This window comes from Urocampus carinirostris, chromosome 19, assembly GCF_059441175.1.
Source record: "Urocampus carinirostris isolate Australia breed hairy pipefish chromosome 19, RoL_Ucar_1.0, whole genome shotgun sequence".
Classification (NCBI taxonomy): Eukaryota; Metazoa; Chordata; class Actinopteri; order Syngnathiformes; family Syngnathidae; genus Urocampus; species Urocampus carinirostris.
The window spans coordinates 4741807-4761544 of NC_142367.1; the positions used below are offsets into that span (position 1 = coordinate 4741807).

The 19738-nt window shown below is 37.9% G+C and overlaps 1 protein-coding gene and 4 pseudogenes across 2 annotated transcripts in view; 1 reads left to right on the plus strand and 4 right to left on the minus strand.

Moving 5' to 3' along the window:
* The window catches only part of LOC148346939 (zinc finger MIZ domain-containing protein 1-like), a 192139-nt gene that overhangs the window by 79748 nt on the left and 92653 nt on the right, over positions 1-19738 (plus strand). The gene's annotated exons all lie outside the window — the stretch shown is intronic.
* LOC148346942 (U2 spliceosomal RNA) lies at positions 6387-6674 on the minus strand (annotated as a pseudogene).
* LOC148346943 (U2 spliceosomal RNA) lies at positions 7198-7469 on the minus strand (annotated as a pseudogene).
* On the minus strand, positions 7498-7662 carry LOC148346944 (U2 spliceosomal RNA; annotated as a pseudogene).
* On the minus strand, positions 8088-8235 carry LOC148346945 (U2 spliceosomal RNA; annotated as a pseudogene).

Below are 19738 nucleotides of genomic sequence, written 5' to 3' on the forward strand. Positions count from 1 at the left end.
TTTACTTCCTCAGAAGGCTGGCCTCCTTCAACATCTGCAAAAAGCTCCTGAAAATATTCTATGAGACAGTAGTGGCAAGCGCCCTCTTCTATGCGGCAGCGTGTTGGGGAGGCAGCGTCAAGAAGAAGGATGCCTCTCGTCTCAATAAACTGGCTAGGAAAGCGAGCTCTGTTGTAGGCAAAAAGCTGGACAGCCTAACAACAGTAGCTGAGAGACGAGCACTGAAAAAGCTGAGGTCAATCATGGACAATCCATCGCATCCACTACACAGCATTATCTCCAGGCAGAAGAGCAGTTTCAGCGACAGACTGCTGTAACTGTCTTGTACTACGGACAGACTGAAGAGATCTTTTCTTCCTCATGCCATGAGGCTCTTTAACTCCACCCGGCAGAGTAAAGGCCCACATTAAACCACACCACCTACATTGGATATTACCGAATCTTACTGCAATATGTATTCTGTGTAGCACTATTTAGTTACTCTATATAACACGCTACAGTGGGCATTTGCACGTCACACTGGTTATTTGTATATTGTATTCTTTTGGCTTTATTATTGTACTGTTCTCAGCTCAGGGATGCTGCTGGAAATGTGAATTTCCCTTCGGGGATGAATAAAGTATCTATCTATCTATCTATCTAAGTAAAAATATTGTATAATGTTGTAAAAAAAACAAAAAAAACAAAATTTTCTGTAAAGGGCTAAAAAACTGGCAGGAAAAATCGTCAATAGTATTGAATGAGCTAAAGAGGCAGTCTCAAATGATCATCCCGAGGGCTATAATTGCCCCCCGGCTGTGAGTTTTAGACCCCTGGCCAATGATCTTCTCAATCTAGCCTATTAAATATTTGTTGAATCAAATGGAAAATAATAAAATTGTCTTTATTGTCATCAATATCAACGTTGTAAAACGTAGTGTGCAACGAGATTAGACACGGCACTCCAGGGTGAGCATGTAATAAAAATAAAAGAATATCACGGTAAATAGGCAAAAAATATTTACAACGTAGTGCTGAGAAAACTGTCACAGCAATTAAGTGATCAATTGTGTTTTAATGCAATAAAAAGCAGGCACAAGCCAAGCACATGAAAAGACAAACAGCCGTTAAAAGGTAATCTGCTCTTTACTTTATTAGTGCTCAGCTTGACCCCACCCACTACCGTCCCCACCCTATTATGCAAAGAGTCCCCGAGTGCATGAATGATTTATGGCCACCCTGCCGACCCCTTGCTGCCTTCTTCGCAGTCGGCCTTCCTCCCGCCTCCTTCGCCCGCTCTTGTCTGCGCTCACATTCGGCTCTCGGCGCATACCTGGCAACAACAGCATAGGGAATTTGGCTGCAAACTGGGCCGTGCCCCCGCACACCTGATGCTGTTTATCAGTTCTGCTCCGAGGTTGTTTACGTCACGTGTTTTCAGATCATGTGACCATTCAATATGGTGATCCGAAGACGAACACATATCTTAACTTACCTATAAATCCTGTGTGTGTGTGTGTGTGTGTGTTTTTGAGTGTGAGTGTGTGTGTGTGTTTGTGTTCGTTTGTATGTGGCTTATAGGCTTCGAAACGGCTGAACCTATTTTTGTCTAAATTTCAGGGTTTATACGGGTGCTTGAAATCCTTGAAAATTTTTGAATTATGCGCTTCGTGCTTGAAAATGCTGGAAATTGTTGCAGTTGCCATGTTTCTAGGCAGTCTGACTCTAGAGACCATGCAATAAATGATAAAATTAAAAAAAGAGCATAAAAATGTTGCCGACACACTTGCTCTGGTGGTTTGACATTATGCCGTTGTCATGTGAAGCGGCACCGCCCCCTAATTGTCCCACCCCAGAGGATAGCTCTATTTACAAACAAGTGTGACATAGCCAAGCTGCGCCTGAGACAAGACCCTATAACACATGAGCAAATCTCAGCGCAGAGATTTTATTTATGTTGAAAAACGTATTTGGCGACAATAGTCGACAGTGGAATTTATAGTCGGCTATTTCTATTTACGATGTTTGTCGACAATGTCGATTAATGGTTGCAGTCCTAATCTGCATCCCAAGAATATGAACTTGGTTGAAATTGATCTTGTTGAGTTGGTATTGTGACAGACAGGCCAGTCACATGTGCCAGCTAGCGATCAACTAAAGTTAGCGCACGGCAGCTGACTGGCCAGATTCGCAGGCACTGCCATTTTTGTTTGGTGCCTGCATCGCTCACAATGGGGTGAGTCACAAGAGTCCGCAATCTCTTCATTGGCCTGACTGAAAATCTTATGTTTGCCTTCTTTGATGCCGGCTGTGTTTGCGTGCCGTTTTTGCTGAAAAAAAAAAGAAAATAAACGTTTAACTGAGCGATTTAGGTAAATCACTGTTCCCAAAAATCACTTTAAAATGTATTATCCAAGGAAGTTTCACTTCACAGGTGTAACTTCCAAACCGTTATTTTTTTAACGCGCGCCTTATGGTTTTCCCCCCTTGGCCAAAGAGAGTTAGAACAAAGGTTCCATTGAAATGAATGAGCATAAGCACTCTTATGTCTTTGTTGCATCATCAGTCTGACCTTTATTTTATCTGTAATATTGTGCAAGAACAGAATGTCAAGTTTCGAGAGAAAAAAGAACAACAGATGCATGGAAGTAACCCTGCCACGTGTCGAATAAAAGTTTCTACGCAGTATTCACTGAATAACATTGCTTTATTATAGACCTGTTTGAGAAGTCAAGTCATGTTTTTTTGTATAGCCCTTTATCACATGAAGTCTCAAAGGGCTGCACAGACCACAGACTATTACAGACTACAGACTATTATTACACCAAACCTACATGAAGTAAATCATACTTGCTTTCACATATTCATTTTGCTGCCTACTTGGTTTTCATACTTGTATAATTTTAGATATGTATTTTTTATCATATTGGAAATTTCACTGCTTTTGAATTCTGTTACTTTTCAAATTCAATGTTACTTTTTTCAGATTCAGATTCAGATTCAGATCTACTTTATTGTCATTCTAGTACACGTGTATACAGAACGAAATGTCGATGCATCTGACCCCCACAGTTTCCTTGAATGTACAGATATAAATAAAGTTGTATTGTAATTGGCTACGTATAGTATTTTACCATAGTGCCGATTGTGCAAGAAGAGTAGCTAACCAGATGTGCAAAATGGGCAGTCAGGTTAACAAGTCAGGTACACAGTAACATTAACACTGTAAATGTTATGTTCCTCATAATTACATTGACACACTATGCAATGACGAAAAAGCTTTTTTTTATATAACATACTATCGAACTTGCACAACTATACTCTCATAGAGTCATACCCATGCATAAACCCCACTAAACTCCCTCACACACACACCACTATACCCTCACAAATCATATTATTCTTTCATTCTAACAATACTATTCTCTCACACATGCTGTTCTATTCTTATACACACACTATTATGCTTTCACACACATACTACTATACTTAACACATACTTACATACTTTCATACAAACACTAGTCTTCTCTCACACACTTATTACTTTACTCAGACACTAGTATAGACTCTTTCACACTCAAATATACATTCTCTCACACTACTATACTACACGCACACACACACACACACACACACACACACACACACACACACACACACACACACACACACACACACACACACACACTACTATTCTTTCTCACTCACGTTAAAGGGATAGTGTGTATTATATAGTGCCTTGTAGTGGTATAAAAAATCATTACGTTAGTCTTAGTTTTTATTTAAAAAAATCATAGGTCGAAAAATTTGTATTCATTTTACATTGTGTAATCCCTACCTAGTGGTCGCTGCCAGGTTTGTCTGGCATTTTCCTGCTATGCTGTGCTCTCTGGCTCTGGTTTTCATTTGTATTTGACAACACAGTCCCATCTAGTGCTCAATTAATACACACTGGGACTTTAAAAGTGCTCTTGCTTTGGGGGTTTTTTTCACACCTAGTGTAAAGATCACCTAACCTTTTAGTGTTGTTTTACTTTGGGTATTTAAATATGGCGATGGACACTGATGAGTGTGTATATGTTGTACAGTTGGATGTCAAGCTGGAGTTGCTCCTAGTATAGAACTAGTGAGAGAGTAAAGTAGTATATTGAATACGTATGTGAGAGAGCAGTATGTGTGTGACAGCATAGATGTGTGGTTATGACAGTATAGTAATTTGTGCAAGAGAGACTATATAAGTGTTTGTATGAGAATATAGTGGTATGTGTGATAGATTAGTGTGTGTATGAAAATATAGTACAGTGGAACCTTGGTTTTCGAACGCCTCTCAGTTCAAACAAATTGGAGTCCGACCAAAAATTTCGAGAAATTCTTGCTTCGTGGTTCGGTCAAAAAATCGGAGTTCGAACGCCGGTAATGCGTGAGTGCGTACGCTAGGGTGCGATGCTGAGCGGCGTACGGGTGTAGATCGCTCTTTTCGTGAGCAACAGTTATCGCGTGCGGACGTGCTTCGTTTTGCTTTCGCTTTTAATATAGGTGTACGAAGTGTTTCAGCCCCTAATTATGCCTGTCATGAGTCACTTTAGAAAAGTGCTAAAAAGAAGGCAGAAGCGAGTGTCATTATATCGGTATTTTAAGACAAAAGAACATCCTTCCAAACAATAATTTTCCTCCCCACCGTCCACCTGCGCCTTCTGCTGACCACCACAAAGGTAAGAAATCCTATTCAGAATTCTTTTCTTTATCCTTTTTTTTATGTTCACACGTTCATGTTAGCGTAATCTTTCGTACGGAAGATTACGATAACGCGAACGTACGATTAGCCTGGGTTAGCTTTAAGTTTACGTTAAACATTCAAGGTAAACATTAAGGGTGTTGGAACGGAGCCCAACATTCAGATTCAGATTCAGATTCAGATTCAGATCTACTTTATTGTCATTCTAGTACACGTGTATACAGAACGAAATGTCGATACATCTGACCCGCACAGTTTCCTCGAATGTACAGATATAAGTAAAAGTTGTATTGTATTCTGGCTACGTATAGTATTTTACCATACCATAGTGCCGATAGTGCAAGAGGAGTAGCTAACCAGATGTGCAAAATGGGCATTCAGGTTAACAAGTCAGGTAAACAGTAACATTAACACTGTAACATAACGCTGTAAGTACAATAGTGCAGAGAGCAAATGTGCAAGGAGTGGCAAGCTATGAAGAACTGCCAGTAGTGCAAAAAGTCAGATTAGCAGCCGTTAAGATTTAGGTTAACTATATGTTAGCAGATGCAGCCGCAGCCATACAGGGCGCCGCCATGATGATGTTGATGTTCAGGGTGTTGGAACGGATTAAAACAGTTTACATTATTTTTAATAGGAAAAATGATTTCGGTGATCGAACAAATCGGTTTTCGAACAGGGTTCTGGAACGGATTATGGTCGAGAACCGAGGTTCCACTATATAAGAGAATATAGTATTATTTGTGCATGGGTATGACTGTGTCTGTATAAGTGTAATGTTGTGCATGTATTTGCCAAAGTGTGAGAACAAGTATGATTCAGTAGGACCTCTCATATGCCCCGGCACACTGGTTGAAAAACACTGCCCTAGGGATTTCACCAGTATGCATACTGTAGTAGCAATATCTCAACTACTTTGAACTTGAGTGTGGTAACTAGACCTGTGTGATTTTTGTCTCAGTAACTTGCATGCGTAAGGAATGTGGAAGGTTGCAGTCACACTTGTGACTGGCACTTACAGTATGTGACCTCCTCCCACCTTTGGCTGCAAACACGCCGGCTCCTCTCAGACGTGAGCTCCGCTTTGACATTTCTGGCTATCCAAATGTTCTTATCTGCCGGCCTCGGAGCAAACATGCAAACAATCTCTCCTGTGTGCGTTTCTTGCAGTCACATGAGCCAAACGGGCTGGCAGAGTCATGGTGCCTGTCCTGGTATTTCCTGATGCTCCATAAACAAAAGCAAGCCTTTGTTCTCTTGTTGCCTCGCTCAAACCATCAAACTGGAATATATATATGGTGGATTTTTGGAAATCATGGGGAGTACTGGTCTCTATTAACTGCGATAAACTGATTACAGTACCTGGGTTCTGCCATGCTCAAAATGTGTAAACAAACGTTACCTATAATTTTCTGTGGTGTGAAATACAGGTGTCAACTTGCATTTAAAAGGAATTAGAACAATCTACTGTTAAGGATGGTAATTGACCCTCAGTTATTTTGGTTGGGGTTTGTGGTTTTTAAGGGTTATTGTTCTATCTTCGTTATTCATTATCCATTATCCGTTATCGGTCAGTTCATAATACGCTACAAAGCCTAGGAGCCGGGACACTTACTCTCAGCCAAAAGGCCAAGCTAAGGTCCTAGCCCTAAAGCCTTGTTGCGATCATTGCGAATGCACCGTTCCCGGAGGTACTGCAATACCGGGCCGATGCGTGGAGTGGACAGAGCAAGCTCATATTCCATCTCCGGATTGCAAAAATGCTGTGCAGAGTATTTAAATTTTCAACCACAGTCCGTTACTCTCAAATGCATCATTCCCAGAGGTGGGGGGATTTTTTAAGGGTTATTGTACTGTCTTTTGTATTCATTATCCATTATCCGTTATCGGTCAGTTCATAATACGCTGCAAAACCTAGGAGCCGGGACTCTTACTCTCAGCCAAAAGGCCAAGCTAAGGTCCCAGCCTCAAAGGCTTGCTGCGATCATTGCGAATGCATCGTTCCCGGAGGTACTGCAATACCGGGCCGATGCGTTAATGTTTAACTTTACCAATCCATCGTGGGGTTTTGGGGTTTTTAAGGGTTATTTTTCTATCTTCGTTATTCGTTATTCATTATCCATTATCCGTTATCGGTCAGCTCATAATACGCTACAAAGCCTAGGAGCCGGGACTCTTACTCTCAGCCAAAAGGCCAAGCTAAGGTCCCAGCCTCAAAGGCTTGCTGCGATCATTGCGAATGCATCGTTCCCGGAGGTACTGCAATACCGGGCCGATGCGTTAATGTTTAACTTTACCAATCCATCGTGGGGTTTTGGGGTTTTTAAGGGTTATTTTTCTATCTTCGTTATTCGTTATTCATTATCCATTATCCGTTATCGGTCAGTTCATAATACGCTACAAAGCCTAGGAGCCGGGACACTTACTCTCAGCCAAAAGGCCAAGCTAAGGTCCTAGCCCTAAAGCCTTGCTGCGATCATTGCGAATGCACCGTTCCCGGAGGTACTGCAATACTGGGCCGATGCGTGGAGTGGACAGAGCAAGCTCTTATTCCATCTCCGGATTGCAAAATCATGCTCCCTGGCATTTAGTCCATACTCCCTGGGACGTATCGTGGGGTTTTGGGGTTTTTAAGGGTTATTGATCTATCTTCGTTATTCATTATCCATTATCCGTTATCGGTCAGTTCATAATACGCTACAAAGCCTAGGAGCCGGGACACTTACTCTCAGCCAAAAGGCCAAGCTAAGGTCCTAGCCCTAAAGCCTTGCTGCGATCATTGCGAATGCACCGTTCCCGGAGGTACTGCAATACCGGGCCGATGCGTGGAGTGGACAGAGCAAGCTCTTATTCCATCTCCTAAATGCAAAAATCAAAGATCATGGCAAGAGGGCCAAGCTAAGGACTTAGCATCAAAGCACAAGGCCAAGAGGCCAAGTTAAGGTCCTCCTATTAGCACACCAGATGTTATCCACTGAATCATTAGGGATTGCGGCACTGAAAGCGCCAAATCCTATCCACTAGAACACCAGTGGGGTTTGGGTTTTTTAAGGGTTATTTAGCTATCTTCGTTATTCATTATCCATTATCCGTTATCGGTCAGTTCATAATACGCTACAAAGCCTAGGAGCCGGGACACTTACTCTCAGCCAAAAGGCCAAGCTAAGGTCCTAGCCCTAAAGCCATTCATGATTGGCATCATTACTGGGGTTTGGGGTTTTTAAGGGTTATTTATCTATCTTCGTTATTCATTATTCATTATCCGTTATCGGTCAGTTCATAATACGCTACAAAGCCTAGGAGCCGGGACACTTACTCTCAGCCAAAAGGCCAAGCTAAGGTCCTAGCCCTAAAGCCTTGTTGCGATCATTGCGAATGCACCGTTCCCGGAGGTACTGCAATACCGGGCCGATGCGTGGAGTGGACAGAGCAAGCTCTTATTCCATCTCCGGAATGCAAAAATCAAAGCTAAAAGGCCAAGCTAAGGAACTAGCATCAAAGCCAAAAGGCCAAGCTAAGGACCTGGCATCAAAGTGATCGCAAGTACGGTATGTTAAATTGGAAGCAGATCTCTACATTGAAATTATAATTTATTGCACTTAACAGCTATCAGTATAAATAACATATGGAAAGGAATTCGTTTTTATTTCATTATCACACTATTGTTAAGTCACGGTACCAGAGAAGAATGTTAGAGAATGAAGCAAGCACAAAGTCATTCTGAAAAGTATAAATAATCACAAAGAAGCATAAGGAGGGAAATAACTCTTTATGTATGCAATGATGAAACAGACTTTAACCCCTTAGCGTTCTGAGATCCCACCGTAGACTGTTGAGAGGCTAAAACATGTCTGTATGATGTCATCAGTCACTGAAATTCGTCATGCCACGTATCATTGGGAAGCTTAAACTCTTGCGATTCAAGGTATTTCAAAATATACTCATCAGAGAAACATCATGATTTTTCTGAAACAAAATACCTAAAAAATATGGCTCACCAATAAAGTGTCCTGGTGGTCAGCTGAAGAAATGATTCTCCACCAACATGGTCTCGTTGTATTCACTATATTTAATTATATTTACTCCAAAACACACCATAATGGTGACAGATAAGAAAAAAATCAAACTTAAAGCATTTCTGCATCATTTGCTGATCCTTTTTGAAATCCATTTGCATCGCCCTTTCATTTTTCTTACAAGTAAACAAATTTGTAAAATGATTTCCAATACGGCCGTAGCCTCTGACTCTTCGATTGACACTACTCTCGACCAGTTGCAAGCTTTTTTTTCACGGTCCTCAGTCTATGAGGGCCTATATATTGATATATTGAAAAAATACCTAGATATACCCCTAAAGAAATGTGTAAAATACAATGTTTAGTTTTCTAAATGAGATTAACTTTTCATTGGGACAAGGTATTGCTTTGTGCTATTGTCCCAGCTATTTTCCAGCTAAGGGGCCCATGTACACTCTTCTGCAGGAATTTGATTGCAAAAACACATTTAGGCATGAATAAAAAAAATTCTACTTCTGTGTGTTCCATCTTAGATTACTTAATGTTAGTTATGTTATTTCAGTTTAGGACAAGACTTCAGAGTGATACCTTTTAAAAGGGACAAAAACCATCCATATTATCCACAGTTCAAGAGCAGCATTCAATTTACTTTGGTTGCATCTAGGATTGGGATTTCAGGCGAATTTTACAGGATTGTTAAGGGGTTGAAGGACATTGAATAAATACATTGTACATTTTATTTTGATCTTGCGTTCATAGATTTTGTTTTCAATAAATTATTTTAATTTCAGCTGCATGTATTCAACAACTTTTGCCTCTTACAATGCTGTTTGAGTTGAAAAAAAGTAAATAGAAATTAATACAGATTTTTAATCATAGTTATACACGAGTGTGCATTTTACACAGCGATTGATATGACAAAGAAACTAAAGTGAAACATTTCCATGTTTGCATTATTCAGAGTAAACCTGTTCAAGAGAGCTGAGTTGGCACACTATCTTTTTCTTCTTAATGGTTACACATACTTATTAGGACACGAGTACCAGCAGATCTCTCAAGGATAGTTACAATTATTTTTGAGTTTTGTCAAACACATACAGAGAATGAAATTACATTTACTTTACTTAATGGTACTTATTCACATTTCCAACAAGTGGTAAAAGGAACAGTGTGTATTATTTAGTGCTTCCTAGTGGTAAAATTACATTTAATTGATTACTTAAAACAATATTGATTTAGGCATATACATGAACTATCTTGCAAACATGCATTATTTAAAATGCTATTAGGTTGACAAATTTGCTTTTGATTGACATTTTATGTGCCTCATCTATCACTATAAGACAAACATATTACCACAGAAGTATATAACTTGCTGCTATGGGTACCCAAAAACCTCAAAAAGCCTGGGCAAATAAATGAATAAAATAAGTGAAATGGTGTGTTTTGGTCACTTGGAGTTTTAGTAGTTTTTATTCTTCCTTTTGCTTTTTAGCACTCATATTCGCCCCAGTTTTACAAGCGCTATTTAAATTACTGTAACCCCGCAGCGGTTGGCCTGAAAGGAAAATGGTTTCCAAACGAAGAGTAGACAGGCTTTGCGGTGATTAAAACCAAAAAATGAAAATTATTCAAAGTAGTTATTTAAAAACCCCACAAATCGTATATTACAGGCATCCACGTGTGGCAACAGACCAATCACAGGCAAAACAATACACAGACAGGGCAAATTTAGTAGAGCATTTTGTAAAGCACTTTTTGTTATCTGTTACCAATAAGAAACATTTGAATCCTTTTCACATTACTTTATTAGTTTTGATTGACTACGGTCAAGGAATTGGGCTACTGATGACTATTTTTAACTGTTATTACATTGTTTCAAAACATATATACAGTATATATATGGCTGGATATTGAAAGTATGGGTTGTCCTGGGAAAAAAAGGGGGCCAAAAGAAATACCTCATAACATGATTTCTGAGTATTTCATTGGCAAATAAACAAAAAAGTTCCAAACAGCCTGTATGATACTTGGTCAACAAAGGGTTTTAAAAATCTCCCTCAGATTGAGTTTATCATATCTCCTTTTGCCAGAAGTAAAAAATATTCTTCTGGAAAAGGTTTTGGTGGTGGGGGTGGTGGTTAAATATGTCGCAGTTATGGAGGACATAGATGGATGCTCTGAATAGTCTCTCCATCTGTCTGCATGACTGCGCACTACATGGAGCTTTGTGGCAGCGGATCCGCCTGAGGGGCTTGTAGAATAGCAGTGACTTGGTAGGGGGCGGGGGAGGGGGCTGTATCTGTAAATAGCCCACCCTGCGTTAAGAACCACACATGACCTCGCTAACCCAAGAAAAAGAGGCCGCTGCTAGCAGCAGTCACTTTGCTCCATCCGGGTTGAAGTGAGCAGAATCACAAGGTTTAAATTAAGCCTTGACCTTCAACTATTGAGGAAGGAACAGTATGGTGTTCATCTATGGCGTTCATATCAATCTATCTCTCTAGACACATAGATATCTATCAATCAAGATATCTATTGATTGAGATATCTATTTAGATCTATCTATGGAGATATCTCTCGTGATATCTTTTAATCTAGATATATATCAATCTAGATATAACTTTCAATTTTTCAATATATCTGTTTATTAATTTATCTATTTATCTTTCTATCGAGATTCCAATTGATCTTATCTCGATATATATCTTGATATCTATTTACCTAGATATATATCATTTTATCTTTCTAGATAGCTTATCGCTCTATCTACATAGATATCTATTGATCCGTTCATGTCGATCTAGATATCGATCAATCGAGATGTTGATCTGGATAGCTATTCATCCAGATGTCAATCTCAATCTCTCTCTCTCTCTCTCTCTCTCTCTCTCTCTCTCTCTCTCTCTCTCTCTCTCTCTCTCTCTCTCTCTCTCTCTCTCTCTCTGTGTGTGTGTTTTTGTTCAAGGTTTAAATTAAGCCTATTTCTTTTAACGTCGAACATTAGTTCTACATATGCTAACATTTCCTAAGTAGTTTCAAAATCATAATTAAGTGTCACCTTGGGATTAGGACCCAAGCATGGAGAAGTAGGACTAGAAAACCTGGCGCAGCAAAACCCACGTAGTGTTGTTAGGGTTAATATTTTCGTAATAGGTTAAACTGGAGTGATCAGTAAGAGAGGCAAATGTAGTTTTAGAATTTATTCACTACGTAGTGGGAGGACGGATTCAAAAGTCTCACCGTCTCACAAGTTTCCCGCGGTGCATTCGGGTTTTGTTCAAAAAGCGTGCGCATGCGCAGAAAGTATCAATGACGTCACACATACGTCTACGGTTCAAAGTTCGCACATGCGCAGTAATAACGAACGATGTCATATCTTTTGGTTCAAAAATGGTACAAAACAGCAGTCAAGAGAAGACAGAGAAATACACAATTAACTAAATATGATTAGCTTTGACATTTCCCCCCTGTTGTGGATTTCGAAGGATATCAGTGATAATACCAGAGATTTTCAAGTTAACACATCATTAAGAAATACAACAGGTTAGTTTCGTGGAGGGGCGAAAAACCTTCGTAAAGGAAAAAATTCCCCTCCTCCCACCTCATTTTCATGAGGTCGAGAGTGTTTCTTATACTAGGAAATGTAGTAGTAATGTGCGTTAGCTAAAAACACAAAACAAAAAACCCTTGCTGTGCGTTGGTCTCCACAGGGCCTGGATGACTTGGTGAACGGGACTCGATTAGCTTACCCGCTCAAATCTTCGCGTGTGCAATGGGGAGGTTTCCCTTTAGGGATAAGTCCTTTTAGACAATGCTGTCTAAGTCCACTTAAATTTGGTGTATGGGAACTGATACCAATGTAACAAAGCAGTCCGCAAAGTCCAAAATTTTCAACATTACGATAGAAGAAATTGAACCTAATCTCGTTTCTTCCCTCAGTTGTTAGGATTCTCATTTTGGTACTTTTACGACCATTTCTCTAGATATCATTGTAGAATCTAATGCCTATTCTTTCCGAAGAATAGATTAGGGCACTATTGGCAGCTTTTGATGCTGTTTTTCATGGGCATGGGCACCGTAAGGATCCCCACACCTCCTGGCGTGATGATGTGTTGCTTGTAGATGAGATGACACCATCCAGTTGTCCACATTGGATTGCTCTTTTCGGATCTGGCAAGTTAGCTTCTTCCCTGAGATGACAACAGCCTCCTGCGTCGAGGCGGACGTGTGTAGGAGACACAGTTGATGGCGCAAGTGCTAGCACACTCCCCAGAATCCTGACCGCTGTCCTTGGAAAGAAGTTAGGTTTGACGCTCCCTGTGGGCTGACAGAACTCCATCATCTGATCAGCAGGGGTCACCTTCTGTATGGATGAGAGAAGCATAAATCAATACCATAGAACTGAATATTCAGGGAAAGCTATAGATGGGGAAAAAAGGATAGTCAGGACTTAATTAATTTTTTTTTTTATTAATTAGATTGTGCTATCCATAATTTACTCTCCCCCCCTGTTGAGACTTCATGGCTCAAAACAAATTAAAAAAAAATCATTTATAGATTTGTATATTTTCTCAAGTTGTCTTTATATTATTATAAGTGAAAATCAAAATCCCCACTATAAGATGCCCTATCCATTTTGAGCGTTCTATCCCAAAATGCTAACTCGAAGATAAACAATTTATTTTTTAAATTGTCAGTTCTAAATTTCAAATTTTGCTTTTTCACTAAATCCAGTCACTGAATCAGTTTAACCATTATCCTTGTCAGAATCATTTACCCTGATTTGAGTGTTCTCTTTTGTAGATTGACCACATTCGAGAAAAAAAATTGTATGCACTTTTTATTTGCATTTTCTTTTGATTTTCAATGTGTTATCTTGCTGTTGGCCATTCCCCTCGAGGCAGATGACCAGGATAGACTGTTAAATTATCAGTTTAACCCAAGAAAAGACGTTTTTATTGTTATGATTCACCCTTTGTAAAAATCATAACCTATATATTATCTTTTCAGTAAGTAAATTTCAGATAAAATAACAGTATTTTGCAAAGAAAGCAGATAATTCACGCTCAAAGTGAATGATTTTACCAAAAATGAAAAATACCATCCCAAAATGTTCTCAATGTGGGCGATTTTCTAATGGTGAATGGTTATTTAAATTGATTTTTGTTAATCAATTTGATAAACATTGTAAATTTTGTAATATTACAACATTTCTTTTGTGTAATATTTTTCCATTCGTCCAAATTTCGCAATTTGAATCTCAAAAAACAGTTATATGGAGAGCTTATTCAGAAGACAATTTTTCATCAATTTCGGAAAAAACTAGGTTTTAACTTATATTTTACGGAATGTCTCAATGTTCCCCCCTGAGTTAAAACCTAAGTTCACAATCTATGAATAGGAGTGAAATCAGACACATTTATAATTTTGCAAGATGAATTTATCAATCTTCCTCAAATACATTTACACTTTGTATTAACAAGACTATATAACTTCAAGCAGACGCATTCTTGAATGTTGTTGTCTTTCAGTCTTTTGATTTGCTTATTCCACATTTCATTCACCATTTGAATGTTGCTTTTGGCCCATCAAAAATAGTTTTTCAAAAATGTGTCCATGTCAAACACAAAATGACTTTATTGACTTTTTTGTCAATTTCACTGGTAACGACTGCAGGAATCTCCTGTTAGCTGTCTGAAAAGCAGCTGGGATGTGCCCCATCACTCCCTTGATGTCGTTGTTGATGAGCGTAGCTGGGATGTGCTCCATCTCACTCCCTTGGCCTCGCTGTTGATAAGCGGCGCAGATAATGGATGACTGATGTCTTTGGCTCTTTCAGCAAATGATTTTTGTCCATGATTTCTTTTTGACAGGGTGGTATGTCCTTTGAAGAGTAAATGGACTTTCAAAAAGAAAGAGTCTTTTTGTGGAATTCACTGGCATTTAAGAGTCTCGTTAATTCCATTGTGTTTATGTAGTGGGATTTTTTTAGTAAATTGGCCGGATTATTCCATGTCTTAAATTTTTCTCTAAATTTAAGTACTAGTAGACATTATCTTAGTTTAATCAATTTCTATCCATTTATTACCTATGCAATTATTTTTAAATTAACATGATATGTCTCGAAATCAACTAGTCCTTTACTTTTATTTCCTATGACCCTTTTCAAGATTGATCAGTTTCTCATTGTCTTCTAAAAATGCTCTTCCATAGAAACCGTTTCCTTTTAACTTAACCAAACCATAAGTCAGTATTTGTTATACATTTGTTTATCACTTGTCAATCGTAACACTCATTCTAAAAAAATTCAGTGTGTAATCAATTGTCCTCCCAATTTCCTTTGGGCTAAATTTGTCAAAATTCCAAATCCTCACACTAAACATCAAAAATCTCAAAAGATCAACAAAAAATTCTCAAAAAATGCCAAATCGAACTTAATGTCATAACTTCTCTAATTGTATTTTCTTCTCTCTGTAACCATAATCAATCTATTGTTATTGATTCAATATAGAACAATACAATTATCTTGTTGAGTGTATCTATTTTGTTTATTCATTATCTTTTATTTTGCGCAACAATCTTTGTTTCTACGCACTAGTCTTCGTTCTAAGCATCCTTTCGAGATCCCTTGTGATTAAAGCTAAGCAAATTAACGATCTGGTCCGACTTAATACTTGTTTCTTTTTTTTCCTGTTTAAAAGAAAAAAAATAGATTCAGTGACTGAAATAGCTTCAGCTACGTTATGATTTCTAGTCTCCAATTCTTTTTTGTGTTAATTTGTCGTCATTTTCAAACTTCTTTCAAAATTTTGATTATTTGAAATGGTTCAAATGACCTATTGAGAGTAATCTCTTATTGAATACGAGAACAACTAAGGAAATAACCTTTACATATTACGCCTCTTTTGAATTTGTCCATTTACGAACGAGAAGATGAACACTAAAATTATGGACGTTTTTCCAGTCATCTTCATTGCTTTTTTCGTCCCTGCTTTATCAGGAGCAAAACTACATGTCTTAAAGTTATTACCCTTTGCTATTCGCATCTTCAACAAAAAATGATTAGTTTGGTTACTCAAATGTTCTTTCTTTTTAAACTATTCTGTATAGTTATCTTGTATTATACACTCATTGTTTACATTTCCCCACGTCATTTATGCTGGGGACGCAACTTTTTTCCCTTTAAATTGTCATTATCATTTAGTTACTCTTTAACAAAGATTTAACACATTACAATCCTAATCGTTAATTTGGTTTTGTTATATACGAGTTTTATTTTCCTGCACGCCGATCTTAGCTAACGAGATCTCGTCGCTTCGAGATTACGTCATTGTTGTTGGTAATTCTTGTCGAGTGAAGGTCAGTCTTTTTATTAGACAAACTGCTTTTTTCCTCGTTCAATTCATCAAAGAGAGCTTGCTTTTACGGCTCATTTGGTTTGATGATTGATATCACGAATTATGTACTACTAAGATGTTAAAGAGAGAAGTACAGAAAGTAGAAAAGTGGAAAAAAGACAAGCCTGTTATTTGCAATTACCATCAACAAATGCAGAAAATAAATTAATAATTTGATGATCAAAACTGAATGAATACGCAGATATCTTTGTATCACTTAATTTCAGGGGTTATTAGATCTCTCCCAAGATCTATAAATCTTTTAGCAAGCTAGTACAGGGAATTCAAAATCCCTATCATATTATCATTATTGATAGTTCAGTATTAAAATTGTTTCATATATATATATATTATATATGTGTGTGCAGCACGGTGGCGCATTGGCCAGCACGTGTGCGGCATTATTAAGGACCTGGGAACAGGTGTGTGTGTTCCAAGCCAGCCACTGGCTCTTGTGCGGAGCCTGCATGATCTCATTGTTTCCGTCCGGCTATCCGGATTACTTACCCCATTCAAAAACATGCATTTCAGGTGGACTGGCTGGTCCAAATTGTCCCTACGTGTGAATGAGCTAGTGAATTGTGTATCTTTGTGTGCCCTGCAATTGGCTTGCAACCAGTTCAGGGTGTCCTCCAATCGCTGCTCGATGGTCGCTGTGATGGACTCCAACAACATGAGATCTACTTGTCATAGTTATGGTTCATACCGGCCGAATATGAACACAAAACTTTTCTGGTTCTCACCTGTAACACCTTTATTGATGACATATTCCTTTAATATCATAAAAATTGGTTTTTCACTTACCATTGTTCATCACATGGAATATCTTCATCATATTATTTGTGCTACCTTTCGCTGATCCCATTTTCTCCCATTTTCTCCTCAGCGGGTTGTTGAGTCCAAATGAGACAAGAACCAAAATTCTAGAACTCAAAACATTGTTAGTGCAACACTTTTGCTGTAAAATCATACTTTACCTTAGGTCCTTTGTAGTGTTTTCATGATGGTTCCAACTATTTTTCTATAGTCTATAATATTTTCCATTATGGCAACGAAATAGTGTAGTGTTCGATAGTATATCTATGTTCATTTGCCTTCAATTAGATTTTCACCCTTTAAATAATTTCCGTTAATTTGTATAGCTTATCTATAAAAATACTGTCACATGTTTTGCACAATGCTGACAACTTCTTTGCTGTGATGTCTATTCACCAAATGCATATTACACAAACCTCAATTGTATGTAACATCTTACATGCAATTATTTTTGTGTAAATATTGTTTCAATTATAACTAGAACCTTATTTTCTCTGTTCCTTTACCTTACTTTGAAGATGGATTGTTATGCCAAATTTCATTGTCAGTCACAATATGTCAACCCATTTTGTAACTATGTCGGTAAAGGTATATTCTAATCTATTATAAATGGTTTGCATTTATATAGTGTTTTCAAGACCCTACAGGAACTCCAAAAACACTAATGTGATGTTTTTCATACTTTTGTCTCAAGTTTTTCATATCCAATTTTCAGCGAATTATTTTTTTCTTTAAATAACTTTTCCCTTTTACATTCCTTCTTTCTCTTACTTGTATTCCACTTCCTTCTACCAACTCTTATTTACTTGCATTATCCTTTCTTCTTTTTCCGCTCTGATCAGTCCACATCTTGTGTCTCTTCCTTTCCTCATCTTTTCTTTCCTTTCGTGAACTAATTCAGCCTTCAATCTGATCTTCGTGCCTATTTCCTTTAATTTGTAGTTGAAACCTTTCTTCAGCCATTTCTTCAAATACTTCAAACTTTCACTGTCTCTTCCACTCATAAATTTCACATCTGGATCATCTAACAACTTCCTATTGGTCTGACCCATTTTCTTCCTTTAACCAAAAAGAGAAAAACAAAAAAAAAAAACCCTAGTTTCATAAAAAGTTAATGAACCAAATAGAATTTTCTTTCTATTCTTGTAATCCTTGATTTATATATATAAAAAAATATTCAAAGTTGAGAATACACAAACCCAAATACATAAAAAAAAATCAAGAAACAAAAAAAATTCATCGAATAAAATTTTTTTTTTTTATTGTTTTGTATTAATTTGGCAATAACTTTTATCCATTCCAATTTGCTCAATTTGATACTTCCCCCGTCTTTACAGTCCTTAATTTTCTAATTTAGAACTGAAAACCGGAATATTCTATCTTTATTTTTGTTATTGTATCTTTAGTAAGTGTTATTCTGGCATTAACTTCATTTAACGCATCTAAAATAACTCAAACATAAGTTTTCTAAACTTATCACACCTAAATTTATCGTTTTCCAATTGAAAAAACAAAAAAAAAAATTGGACCGAAAAAAATTTTTTTTATTGGAACCCCTTAGGCCCGCAGGCGTTATGTTGAACACCCTTAGCGTCAAACGCCGATTTCCCCAAAAACGAACGTTTTCGATTCCTAACGCAATGTGCTCTCGGTTCCACCCAAAAACAACATTTTTTAAATCGTCTTACTCTTAAAAAAAACGTTTCTCTCGTTGCAATGTGCACTTCGCTTCCTTTTTTTTTCCTTTTAAAAATGCGCGCGCTCTCTCGTTTGCGGCAATAATCTTCGTATTTTTCTATATTTTTTTTTCTTTTCAGTTACGTGGGCCGATTAAAAGCCAGCACAAACATATAAGACAGGAAGAATAAGAATATAGGAAAGAATACAAACATTTACACATTGAACAAACATAAAACATTTGACAAGACAGAGTGGGCCCACACAAAATTAGTTTAATTTTAGACCGTGTACACTTTTTATGAAGCCATGCAGTTTACTTAAACCTTATTTTATTTTATATAACCACAGAGGGATCCGTCCTTTTTTTCAAAAAAGGACAATGGGAAAAGTGGGGGGTCGTCTCTGTACCCCTCCCCCTTACTTTTCTTTCCCATTCTACCGTCCCCACGCTTGGGGTTAGTGTCGACATTTCCGTCCCGAGGCAATCAATACAACCGTCTCAAACAAAAAGTTTGAGTATTTAAAATACTTCGTATTTTATTCTGATTCCTTTTGGGTATTTACTTAGCTAAGATTTTGTAATGGCTTCTCAAGCCCACATATGGCGCCCGTCAACACTATGATCACTCTTCTGTGGCCAATTCAACTTTATCTTTTTATAAAAAATGGCTTCGTTCTTAGAATTATTCCAAATTTTTATATTAGAAATGCATCTCTTACCGATCACTTCATCCTGGTTCGTTGACGGTGACGCGGACTTTGAAGGGTTTCCTTTGTTCTAGACTACGCGGTAGAATTGATTGTTTTTTTTTTTCGTTTTCGTTTTCAACTTCAAAATACTACGTACCATCCGGGTCACGGCACCAAAATGTTAGGGTTAATATTTTCGTAATAGGTTAAACTGGAGTGATCAGTAAGAGAGGCAAATGTAGTTTTAGAATTTATTCACTACGTAGTGGGAGGACGGATTCAAAAGTCTCACCGTCTCACAAGTTTCCCGCGGTGCATTCGGGTTTTGTTCAAAAAGCGTGCGCATGCGCAGAAAGTATCAATGACGTCACACATACGTCTACGGTTCAAAGTTCGCACATGCGCAGTAATAACGAACG